A 12388-nucleotide genomic window follows, 5' to 3' on the forward strand; every position below is an offset into this window, starting at 1 on the left:
CACCTATAGTTTAGTTTTGTACATGGAGTGAGGTAAGGGTCTTGCTGCATTTTTCTGCAGATATTTACCCATTTTTTTCCAACACCACATATGAAGAGGGCAGCCCCTTCCCATTTGTATTTTGAGGGCCCTTATTGAAGATCAGTTGTCTGTATGCTGATGATTTTATTTCTGGGTTATCAATCCTCTTTCATTAGTCTGAATATCTATCATTATACCAATACCACACTCTTGACTACTGTGGCTGTATAATATGTGAAAAAGTCGGGCAAAGCAAGCCCTCCAACTTTGTCCTTCTTGAGGAGTTCTCTGCTAATTCTGAATTTCTTCCCTTTCCACATGAAGTTGGTAATCAGTTTTTCCAATTATTTGAAAATGATGGTATTTGGGTTGGACTAGCATTGAAGTTATATGGTGTCTTGGTAGAACAGACATCTTTACTATACTGAGTCTTCTGATCTACGAGCATGGGATATTCTTCCATTTGTTGAGGTTACTCTTGATTTCTATCAACAGTGTTTTATAGTTTTCCTTGTACAGGTCTTTTGGTTTTTGGTGGTATAACCATAGTTATTTTGATTTGTGTTTGGCTATTGTGAAGAGTACCACCTTTTTGATCCCCTCTTCTGTGACCTTGTCTGATGTGTATGGTAGTCCAATAGACTTCTCTTTGTTGATCTTTTAACCTGCCACTCTGCCATATTCCTTCTTTGTTTCCTGTACTACTCTCGTGGAACTTTTGGGATTTGGGGGAAAGGGAAAAAAAGGATGAATATAAGGAAGAAAAGGGGAGCAGGGGAATGGGGCACTAACCCACACAAGGAGAGGGTATTGTTTATATCTCCACAGGGAAAGAGGGACCAGACTTCAACCCAGTGCCACAAGGTGTGAATGCAACATTCCGGCGTGGAGTAGGGAACCAGTGGAGAGGTCTGGGAGGCTGGCCCCAGCACCAAAAATTAAGTGGATTCCTGGCCCTCCACCAAGAAGAATTTGTTTCAAAGGACGATATTGATTCTGCAGCTCCGGGAGAGGGACATATCTGATCAGAGCACACGGGAGCAGATGAAGGGGGAGGAGGAAAGAGTGGAACACAGCCTGGCCCACCAGGCCGTGAGAATGATGTTCCTGAGTAGAGCAGCCAGTCAACAGAGAGAACAACATGGCTGGCCCCACTATGAGAAATGATGCCACTCAGTGACTAAGGGCGATACAGGGGACAGCACCAGAGACACAGTGTGTGAACTGCGCCTGACCTGATCCCACCACACCGAGGCAAATCACTGGGGGAGTGCAGCAGAACAGCAAGAGAATGGAGTGGCAAGGTCCCCAGGGAATGCTGAAAGTGGACTTTGGGGCCAGGGTGTGGTGCCCCAACAGACTGGACTGGAAAACACTCCTAAAGGCCAACAAATGATCCTTGAACTAACTACAAGCTTTTCTTTCTTGATGTGCTTTGTTTTGTTCTTTGTCAGTGGTTTGTTTTTGCTGGGGTTTTTTTTGTTTGGTTGTATACTGTTGCTTTGTTTTCCTCTGTCTTGTTTTTGTGCATGTTATTATCTTCACAGGTCTGTCTAAATAAGACAGGCTGGATGAACTATCTGGAGGAAAAACAATGGGAATGACAGTTCCGGGGGGACTTGGGATAGGGGGAGGTGGGGGGGGCGGGTAAGGAAGTGGTGTTAACAAACCCACGGACAAGGGAACAACATGGAATCCAAATTGGTGGTGAGGGGGAGTGGCAGGCCTGGTAGGGAATGATCAAGGGTAAGGTTACGTAAAGAAGAGGTATAGCTGTAACCCAGGTGGGGACGAAGCATGATAGTGGGGCAGGAGGAAAGTCAAGGGAAATAGAGGAAAGAGCTAGGAGGTAAAGGACATTTATACAGGTCTAGACAAAGACATGCACATGCAAATATATATATGAGGATAGGTAAATAGATCTAGTTGTCTATATTTATAGGTTTAGTATTAAGGTGGCGAAGGACCTTGGGCCTCTACTCAAGCACTCCCTCAATGCATGAATACTTTCTTCTATTAAATTGGCATTCTATGATGCTCACCCTCCCGACACAACTGCTGAAGTCAAAGCGGGTGAACAAGTAAATGTGGTGAAGAAGCTGATGGTGCCTGGCTAACAAAAGAGATAGTGTCTGGGGTCTTAAAGGCTTGGAGATAAACAAGCGACCATCTAGCTCAGAAGCAACAAAGCCCACATGGAACCACACACCAGCCTGTGTGATCATGTGGTCCCAAAGGGATCAAGTATAAGGCATCAAAGAACAAAAACTCATATCATTGGCCGAACACCTCCATGATATGATCACCGAGGACAAACGGGTGCATAAGCAAATGTGGTGAAGAAAGCTGATGGTGCCTGGCTATCAAAAGAGATAGTGCCTGGGATCTTAAAGGCTTGAAGGTGAACAAGTGGCTATCTAGCTCAGAAGCAACAAAGCCTACATGGAAGAAGCACACCAGCCTGTGTGATCATGAGGTGCCAAAGGGATCAGGTATAAGGCATCATAAAAAAAAAAATCTTACCATAGTGAATGAAGGGGGAAGTGCAGAGTAGAGACCCAAATCCCATTTGTCAGCCACTGGAGATCCCCTCACAGAGGGGTCTAGGGGAGGAGATGAGTCAGTCAGGGTGCGATGTAGCACCGATGAAGAATACAGCTTTCCCCCAGATCCTGGATGCTTCCTCCCCCCCACCTACCATGATCCGAATTCTACCTTGCAAGTCTGGATAGAGCAGAGGTTGTACACTGGTGCATATGGGAGCTGGAGGCACAGGGAATCCAGGGTGGATGATACCTGCAGGACCAGATGTGTGAGGGGCGATACTGGGAGAGTAGAGGGTGAGTGGGTTGGAAAGGGGGAACTGATGACAAGGATCTACATGTGACCTCCTCCCTGGGGGACGGACAACAGAGAAGGGGGTGAAGGGAGATGCCAGATAGGGCAAGATATGACAAAATAATCTATAAATTATCAAGGGCTCATGAGGGAGGGGGAGCAAGGAGGGAGGGGAAAAAGAGGACTTGATGCAAAGGGCTTAAGTGGAGAGCAAATGCTTTGAAAATGATTAGGGAAAAGAATGTACAGATATGCTTTATACAATTGATGTTTGTATATGTACGGATTGTGATAAGAGTTGTATGAGCCGCTATTAAATTGTTTTAAAAAGAAAACTCAGACATAGGACTTTGAGTAATAACTGCACCTAATAAAAACTAAAATATCAAAATAAATAAATAAATAAAATTACCATCTTTTACCCAAGAAAATCATATCATCTGTGAATAACGATAATTTCACTTCTTCCTTCAACAGGCAAATAACTTTGATGCCTTTTCTTTGCTTTATACTGTTATCTAAGGCCTCCCATATGATGTTAAATAGGAGTGGGGACAAGGGACATCCTCAACTAATCCCGTTTTTCAGAAGAATTGTTCTCATCTTTTCTTCATTGACTACCACATTGGTGATTGGTTTTTCATATATAGCTTGTATTATATTTAGGAATTTTCCTTCCATTCCTATCTTCTGGAGTGTCTTAAACAGGAATTGATGTTGGATGTGGGTGAATGCTTTTTTCACATCTGTTGATATTATCATGTGGTTCTTATAATTTTTCATTTCAATGTGGTGAATAATACTAATGGTCTTTTGTATGTTGAACCATCCCTGCATCCCTGGTATGAATCCCACTTGGTCATGGTGATTTTTTGTTTCAAATACTTTTGTACTTTGTTGGCCAGTATTTTGTTAAGGATTTTTGCAACAATGTTCGTTAGGGAAATTGGTTCTTGATTCTTGTGGGATCCTTGCCTGGTTTAGGTATCAGAATTATACTAGTAAGAATTATTACATAGAATTATAGGAGTATTATAGTGATTATACTAGTAAGAATTATACCTAGAAAGAATGCAGTCATTTGCCATCTTTGTCTATGCTCTGGAAGAGTTTATGTATGATTGGTGTCAGTTCTTCCCTGAATGTTTGGTAGAATTCTCCTGTGAAATCATCTGGTCCAGGGGATTTTTAATGTTTGGTCGAAATGTTGGAACTAGGTGCCATTTTCCCGGCTGTCTCAGAGCCTTGGGCTCTCTCTTTGGGAGGTTGGTGTTGGTGAATCTGTAGGCTGCCTACAGCCAACTGCCTTGAGGAGTGTGCTTCACCTTTGTCCTGCTGAGGTTTGCCTCTCGCCTTGGTTTATGCTTTTTGTTCCAGCCACCCTCAAGTCTCCTTAAGGGCTGTTTTCAGCTGTGCACTCTGTGGTCTGATGGAAAGTCAAATACCCAGGGGAGTGCATTTCAGGGATGGGTTTGGGATTGAGTGATCTGTACCTGGCTAGGGGCACTTCCCATAGGAAGGTGGGTTGGGGGGCCTGCTACTTCTGTTAGCATGCAGATCTACTGCTTATAGCACAGAAGGGGGTGGGGTAGGAATGAGTAGGGAGAAGGGCGAATGCATTAGGCAAGCCCTCAGGGGCTTGGGTCCCTATGCTGCAGTTGCAGAAGCTTCTGCCAGACTTGTGTCCAACATCTGGCAGGCCCAGAACATCCTGGCAGGATGGGAACCTCTGTGTTTGTGTCAGGGTGGGTGGGGAGGCTGGTTGGTGGGTCTGTGGGGTGTGCTGAGATGGAGCAGGGGCCTCTGAGTATGGGGATGGAGGCTGGTTTGACTGGTGGGTATGCATGGATAACATGTCAGGGCCGCAGCCTCTGCCATATGCCTGGCTGCCCTGTGGTTCCAGGGCCCAAGCCCCTTGGTTGGGGGAGAGGCTGGCTGGCAGGTCTGTGAAGAGCTCCCCAAAGGTGTGGGCACCTCTAGGTGGGGGAGTACTGGCTGGTGGGTCTGTGAGGAGCACTGATGAAGGGTCTGGCTGCCTGGTCAAGGCAGAGCAGACACCCTGAGCACCACAAAAGAGGCAACTGGTGGGCCTGAGATCACAGGAGTCTGCAGGGAGTGCAGACAATGTGGTCAAAGTCCGCTTCTGGTTCAGAGAAGTGCTCTGAGATGTCTTGAGAATCAACAGACAGACTTGATATCCCTACTCAGCCCCCAAATCTTCCCACTCACCAACTCTGTGGAGCTCTGGGTGTGAGCTACCTATCTGGTTGCCATCTTGGCCAAGTCCTCAAAGCTATTGCTTCCTTATATATCCTTCATCTAAGTCAATGTAACTCTGAAGATAGTTTCTGGTTAGAAAGACATTCATTTATATTTTGTTGACTATGAAAAAGCATTAAACTGTGTGGATCATTCAGAATGGCAATACCAGAACATTTCATTGTGCTTATGGGAAACCTGTACATGAACCAAGAAGCAGTAGTATGAATGAAACAGAAAACCATCATGGTTTAGAATCAGGAAAAATGTGTATCAGGCTTATACCCTTTCACCATACTTATTCATGCAAGAAACTGAACTATAGGAAGAAAAATGTGGCATCAGTATTCGATATCTTTGATAGATATTTGACACAACCTAGCTTGCAGAGAGCCAAGAGGATTTGAAGCACTTGCTATTAAATATCAAAGACTGTGGCCTTCAGTCTGGCTTGGAATTAAAAAAAAAAAAAACAACCCTCGTCCCCAATTCTCATAACTGGATCAATAAACAAAACATGGAGGAAAATGTTGAAGGTGCCAATCAATGCTCATGGAAGCAGCATCCAGAGATCAAACAATGCATTGTTTTGTTTAATCTGTTGCACAAGACCTCTATAATGTGTTGAAAAGCAAAGATGTTACTTTGAGGATTCAGGTGAGCCTGACCAAAATCATGGTATTTTCCATGACCTCATGTCATTTAAAAAATTGGATAACGAATGAAGAAGACTGTAGAAGAACTGACGCATTCAAATGATGGTGCTGGTGAATATTGAGAGTACCATGGACTGTCGAAGGGACACACAAATCTGACTTGGAAGAAGTGCAGTCAGCATGCGCCCTAGAAGTGAAGAAGGCGAGACTTTGGACATGTTGTCAGGAGGGGCCAATTCCTGGAAAGGGACATCATGTGTGGCAAAGTAGAAAGTCAATGAAAGAGAACACCCTCAAGGAGATGGATTGAAACAATGGACTCAAATATAATGATAATTGTGAAGATGAAGTCAGAACAGACAGTATTTCTTTCTGTCATCATAGGTTTGTTATGAGTCAGTCGAACTAACTCTATGCCATCTATCAACAATAATCTTTCCCCCAAAGAGCTCTGCATTATTTGATTTACATGTTGTCAAATAGCCATATAGACATCCTCTGGTATACTCCAAATCATTTACATGGTCAGTGGTTCAAACGCATGAGCCACTCCAAGGGAGAACAACGAGGCTCTCTGCTCCCATAAAGAGATAGTTTGGAAACACTCATGCAATTCAGAAACCTATGAAGCTGATTCAGATCCTTCATTGAAGTGTTCTTTGGGTCTGGGGAACAAAATGAAGTCTGAAGGAGCAATACAGGCCTGTAGGCTACTTGGAGTGAGATTTCCCAGTGAAATTCTCAAAGGAAAACCCTTGCTACCATCAAAATATGAACAGGTACTTTACCACAATGTGGGGAATTTCCTCCACTCAACGTTCCTGGAAATTTTCTTTCCAATGCAGGTTTTAATTTTTTAAAAAAACATCTTCCAAATAAGCCTCCCTGCTGCATTTGCCTGGTGTCTTTTGAGAAAATCAGTCAAAAGAACCTCTCTTGAGTACCCCGATACAGTCATCATTAACTTCCGAACTGACTTCTCTCTGCTTTTAATTAAACAGCCTCAGCAGGTCCATTGGAAAGCACCGTTTCATTGGGCTTTCTACTCTCTGGATCACATTGGTAAATCCTCCTTTTAAATTCTTGGTTAAAATCCATCCCATAGGACCAGCTTCATTAACTTTGATCGTGCTTGATTGATGGAAAGATTAGTTCTTTGAGCTCGATGATCACTATGTAATGCTTTTGGCATCTGTTGAGCTTAAAGCATGCAAAGGGCAAGGTGTTAGTTTAAGATTAAAAAATATGCGAGATTCTCAGCTTCTATTAGCTGAGCTATTGATGCTAATTCTACAGTTTTCTTCCACCAGTTGCCAGACTTTAGCCACAGCTTCTTCATGAGTCGTAGCTGATAATCTTCTCTGCTTTGGCTCAGCAGTGAGGTCTGCCCAACACTTCTTATGATGCTTGGTCCATCTGCTATTTTATTTGGAACAGAATTCCTATGAACTCATTGCAGACCTTCAATAATTTGGCAAGAAGTTCATTTGTGTTTTGTTAAAAATTTGATATTAGCCCTAGTCTTAAAATTGGTTCTTCGCATGGCACAAAAAATATCCTTTATAACAAACACCCTAACTGGAACACTTAACACTTTGATTTCCCTCATAAAACTCTTTTCCAGGCAAGGAATAAGACAATAATGCCTACGATAACTACCGTAGTATTAAGGTACTGACAATTAAGGTAAGGGGGAAAATAAAAATAACAGGTATTGATTAGGATAAGCAATGAGAGAAAATTGTGTTAGATATAATCACCTACCTAGAAAATAAAAAGAGAAGCAACAAACTATTTTAACAAATAAAAGAATTTAGAATGTTTGTTGAGTACATGGTCAATTTAAGAAATCAGTAACAGTTCTTTCTTACACTAAACTAATACACTGTAAAAATTAACCACTTATTTTGGCAACAAAACTAAAAACCAAAAATAAAAATCATAGACACGAGCAAGGGATTCACAGGATATTTTTGGAGAAAATTTTGAAAGGCTCAGAAAAGACATAGAAGATTAATAACAAGAGGGTCCATGCTCATAATCCCCACCACTGAACCAGTAAATAATTTCATGATAAACTGAGAAAAACAGAATTTATCAATGATTTCGCTCTACGTGGATCAACAATCAATGTCATCCATGATATATCTTAACCAATGGGTTTAAAACTTTAATAATGAAAAACTGTACATATTAGTTTGCAATTGTCTTTGTCCACTTACTATGTATTTTTGACTCATCTATGTTAATCCCTCTGAACCCTGGTGATGTAGTGGGTCCCATGTTGGGCTGGTAAGGTTTTCCGTGGGAGAAAGATTAGTCTTTCTGCTCACAGAAAGATTTACAACCTTGGAAACTCAAAAAGGCGGTGCTTGTCTGTCCTGTACAGTTGCTGTGAATCAGAATTGGCTCAATGGCAGTGCTTTTGGGTTTTTTTCTGTTAATCCTTGTGGTAAATTTCTTAATCACTCCAAAAATATATGTACATTCCAATTCTTTTATTTTTTGAGCATTTTTAGTGTAAGTGTATATTGAAAAACCGGTTTCCATTCAATAATTCTTATACATAATATTGGTTACAATCTTCAGTGTGTGTTAGAATCTTATTTCTATTTAAACTGTTGCACTTTCTTTAGGCTGACTGCCTCCCAAACATCTCATCTATGCTTTTGAATAATTTTTGTCCATTTAATTTCATATAGGTTATTTCAAAAAAGCACAATCAAGGGTGGCATTCTCTACTTGGAGAGCTAACTAGGTATTTTCTTTAAAAGTGTGCAGTTATTGTAAATAATATTATTCTTTCGGTACCTTATTTATTATCATCATCCTTGATATACAAGAATACAACTGATTTCTGTATATTGGACTGCTATATGCCAAAATTTTCAATTAGTTCATGAATATTTGGGGTTTTCTAAATACAGAATTATGTCATATGCAAATAAAGAGTTTTTTAAATTTCTTCTGTGCCTCTGTAGATAGATTTAATTTTGTTTTATGTCTTATGGCTTTAGCTAAAACTCCAAAAACGATATTAGATAAAAGTGGTGATAAAAGGCCACCTTGTCTAGTGTCCCATTGCATTATTGTGATGAAACAAATTCCTTTATGTGAACTTTTGCCTTGCTTCTTAAATTTTTTAATTGCTTGGAAGATTCCGCCCACACCCTAATCCTGAGGAGATACCTTTGCCCTCATTTTTAACACCAGAGCGTTTGTTGTTTTGTTCAGGCTAATTGCTATTTACTAAGCAAACTTTAAATAAATTATGGCTTGATACATTTTTGTCTACGGTTGCCACCTACTCTATGCACCTTGTAAAGAAGGATTGGTGCTGTACTGTGCAAACTACGTGACTATAGACCAGGGGAATGAAATGTCAACATGTACTATGCAAATAACATGTCTCTGGCCTACAGAGAGAGAATTGGGCTGTTCATGACCTTGGTGGGAGGATCATGACTTGAAATTGAAGAGGACTTATAAGCAGGCCCCCTCACAGGTTTTACAGATGAAGAGAAGTAACAAGAAGAAGGAAAATAAAGAAAGAAGCTGAGAGAGAGGAACCAGGGGTCTTCTAAAAGAGCCCTGTGAGAGCCGCTCTGTGGCAGAATTCGTGGTGATAAAAGGCAGGATCAAGAGGAGTGAGATGAGCTGAAAGGACCTTGTCCCCGGTGGGCTTCGAGGAGGACTGTCCTGTTGAAAGGCCCTGAGAGATTTCCTACATTAAAGAAGGGAAACTTTGTCTATATGTTTCTTGATTCTGAATTGTATTTTATTGATACTGATCCGAAGTTATACCTCATTACATCCTTTAACTCCTTTATCACAAGTAGAGCTAATGAGTGATGCGTGTCCCTCTTGATTAATTATCAAACCTAAAGGAGAAATAGACAGTGTTGTGGGAAGGCCGGCTGGTGTCAGACTTAACAAAAGTGTTGGAGAGTGGAGATAGGTCTCTACCTCATAAAGATCGGCCTTGAGTTGATCCTAGTTGTCCCCAATCAAGTCACACAGCTTATGAGGATGCTGTTCTTCTCTGATTTTAATAATTATATGCCACGGTTTAGTTATCAATATTTCCATTTTTAATATTCAAAGTTTCACCACATTTTTTTCAATATACAAAAATACTTTTATGGAAATGCATACAAATATTTTAAAATGCATGTATATAAATTTTTTTCATGAAGAAAGAATGGGCTGTCCACTTATGAGGTATTAGTCACTTAAAATCTTACAAAGAGCAGTGGGGCATCGCCAGATACTAGAAACCTCATGAGCAGCAGAGAGCACTGTTAGATGTAGTGTCAGAAGATGAGCTCCTCAGGTTGAAGGCACTCAAGATACGACTGAAGAAGAGGCATCTCCTCAAAGCAGAGCCCCCCATAGTGATGGGGATAGGCCGAAGCTTTCAAGACCACAGTTATTGGGAATGTCTCAAATGAAAAAATGAAGTTATAATGAAGAATTGAAAATGAAAGTTAAAAAGAAAAAAACAAAGTTATAAACCTCTATTAATAATTAGACCTTGGAATGCATGGGATGCCTTGGCACAGTGCCTGCGATAGTGGGCTCAAACACAACAAAAGACGAGTTGGGAGGGTGGCACAGGAGCGGGCAATATTCCGTTCTCTTGTCCATAGGGTCACTTTGAGTCGGGGCCAACTCAGTGGCACCTACCACCACCACCAAATATTTCTTTAAGCTATATAATTAGGAATATAATTGCTTCGTGAAATCCTGCTGTTGGGTGCACTGAATCAGTTCAGACTCCTAGTGACCCGATGTACAACAGGTACACAGCCGAGTCCTGAGCTGTCCTTACAGCGTTGTGGTAATGTGTCAGTCCATTATTAAAGCCACTGTGTCAATCCTTCTCCTTGAGAGTTTTCTTCTTTTTCATTGACAATTTACTTTACCAAACATTACTTTATTTTAAAGGAACTATAATCCCTGAGAACATGTCCAAAGTATGGAGGGTGAAGCCATTCTTGCTTCCAACACATATTCCGGCATACTTCCTCCAAGACATATTTGTTTGTCTGGCAGCCGATGGTACATTCAATATTCTTTGTGAAACACCATAATTCAAATAGATCAATTCTTCTGTGTTCTTTCTTAGTCATTGGCCAGCATTCACAATGCATATGAGGTGATTGCAAATGCCATGGCCCTAATCAGGTACACTGTAACTATCAAAGCGACATTTTTGCCAACACTTTACGGAGGCTGCACAGCAGCTTTGTCCAATGCAGTTTTTCATCTAATTTCTTGACTGCTGGCTTCTATGGGGACTGATTGGGGATCCAAGTAAAATGAAATATTTGGCAACACCAACTGTTTTTTATTTATCACAATGGATATTGATGCAGTTGTGAAGATTTTGATTTGCTGTGCCTTAAATTGTAGTCCATACTGAAGGCTGTAGTCTTTGATCTTCATTAGGAACTATTTCAAATTCTTTTGTCTTTCAGTAAGCAAGATTGTCTCATCTACAAAATGCAACTTGTTAATGATGCTTCCTTCAATCTTGACGCTTCATTCTCCTTCTACAGTCCAGGTTCTTTAATTATTTCCTTGGTGTGGCAGTTTCATGATCTCTTGTCAACTTGAGGGTATGAAGAGTGAAAGGGTGGAGTCTAGCTTGTCAATCAGGTCCCAGCCTGATGTCTCTTGTGGGCATGGCCTTCTCTTGAGGATTCTGGGAACTTCTCTCTCTCTCTCTGTTTCATCTCCCTGTTGAAGAGTCATCCTTCAGGAGCTGGCGGAGCCATGTGGAGACCCGTATGAGCTCTGAGATCCTTCCATTGGCACTGGGTCCACTGGCCTGTGACTTTGCACCTACCGGCCTATGATCTTCCTCCAGTTTGCATCATTGCAGGTGCTGTGTGCTTCTGAAGAAGAATTTATGAACTAGTATTGGACTTATGGACTCACATCGGACTTATGGAGTTGATTTGGACTAGGGTGGGATATTTTCTTGATATGCAGTTACTCTTTGATATAAAGCCCTTTCTTATACATATATGAGTGTCTCTGGATTTGTTTCTCTAGTCCACCTGGACTAACACACTCAGCATGCAAACTGAATAAGTATGGTAAAAGTATTCAACCCTTATGCACACTTCACCTGGCTTTAAAACATGTCGTGTATTCTTCTGGTCAATCAACTGCCTCTTGGTCCACGTACAGGTTCTGCACGATTATAATGAGTGTCCTGGAATTTCTATTGTTCTAAATGTTATCCATAGTTTGTTATGATCTACACAATCAAATGTGTTTTCGTAGTCAATAAAATAGAAGTAATCACATTCCTGCTATTCTCTGCTTTAAAGCAAGGTCTATCTGATGTCAACAGCGTTATCCTTTGTTCCACATCCTTGTCTCAATCTGGTTTGAATTTCTGGCAGCTTCCTGATGATATATTGCTACAACTAATTTTGAATCAACTTTTAGCAAAATGTTACTTGCATGTAGTACCACTGACATGTAGTTACATAATTTCTGCATTCTGTTGAATTGCTTTTCTTTAAAATTGGCACAATTATGGATATCTTCCGGTCAGTTGGCCAGGTAGCTACCATCCAGATTTCTTGACATAGATGAGT

The sequence above is a fragment of the Tenrec ecaudatus genome, chromosome 8 (assembly GCF_050624435.1).
Source record: "Tenrec ecaudatus isolate mTenEca1 chromosome 8, mTenEca1.hap1, whole genome shotgun sequence".
NCBI classification, from domain to species: Eukaryota; Metazoa; Chordata; class Mammalia; order Afrosoricida; family Tenrecidae; genus Tenrec; species Tenrec ecaudatus.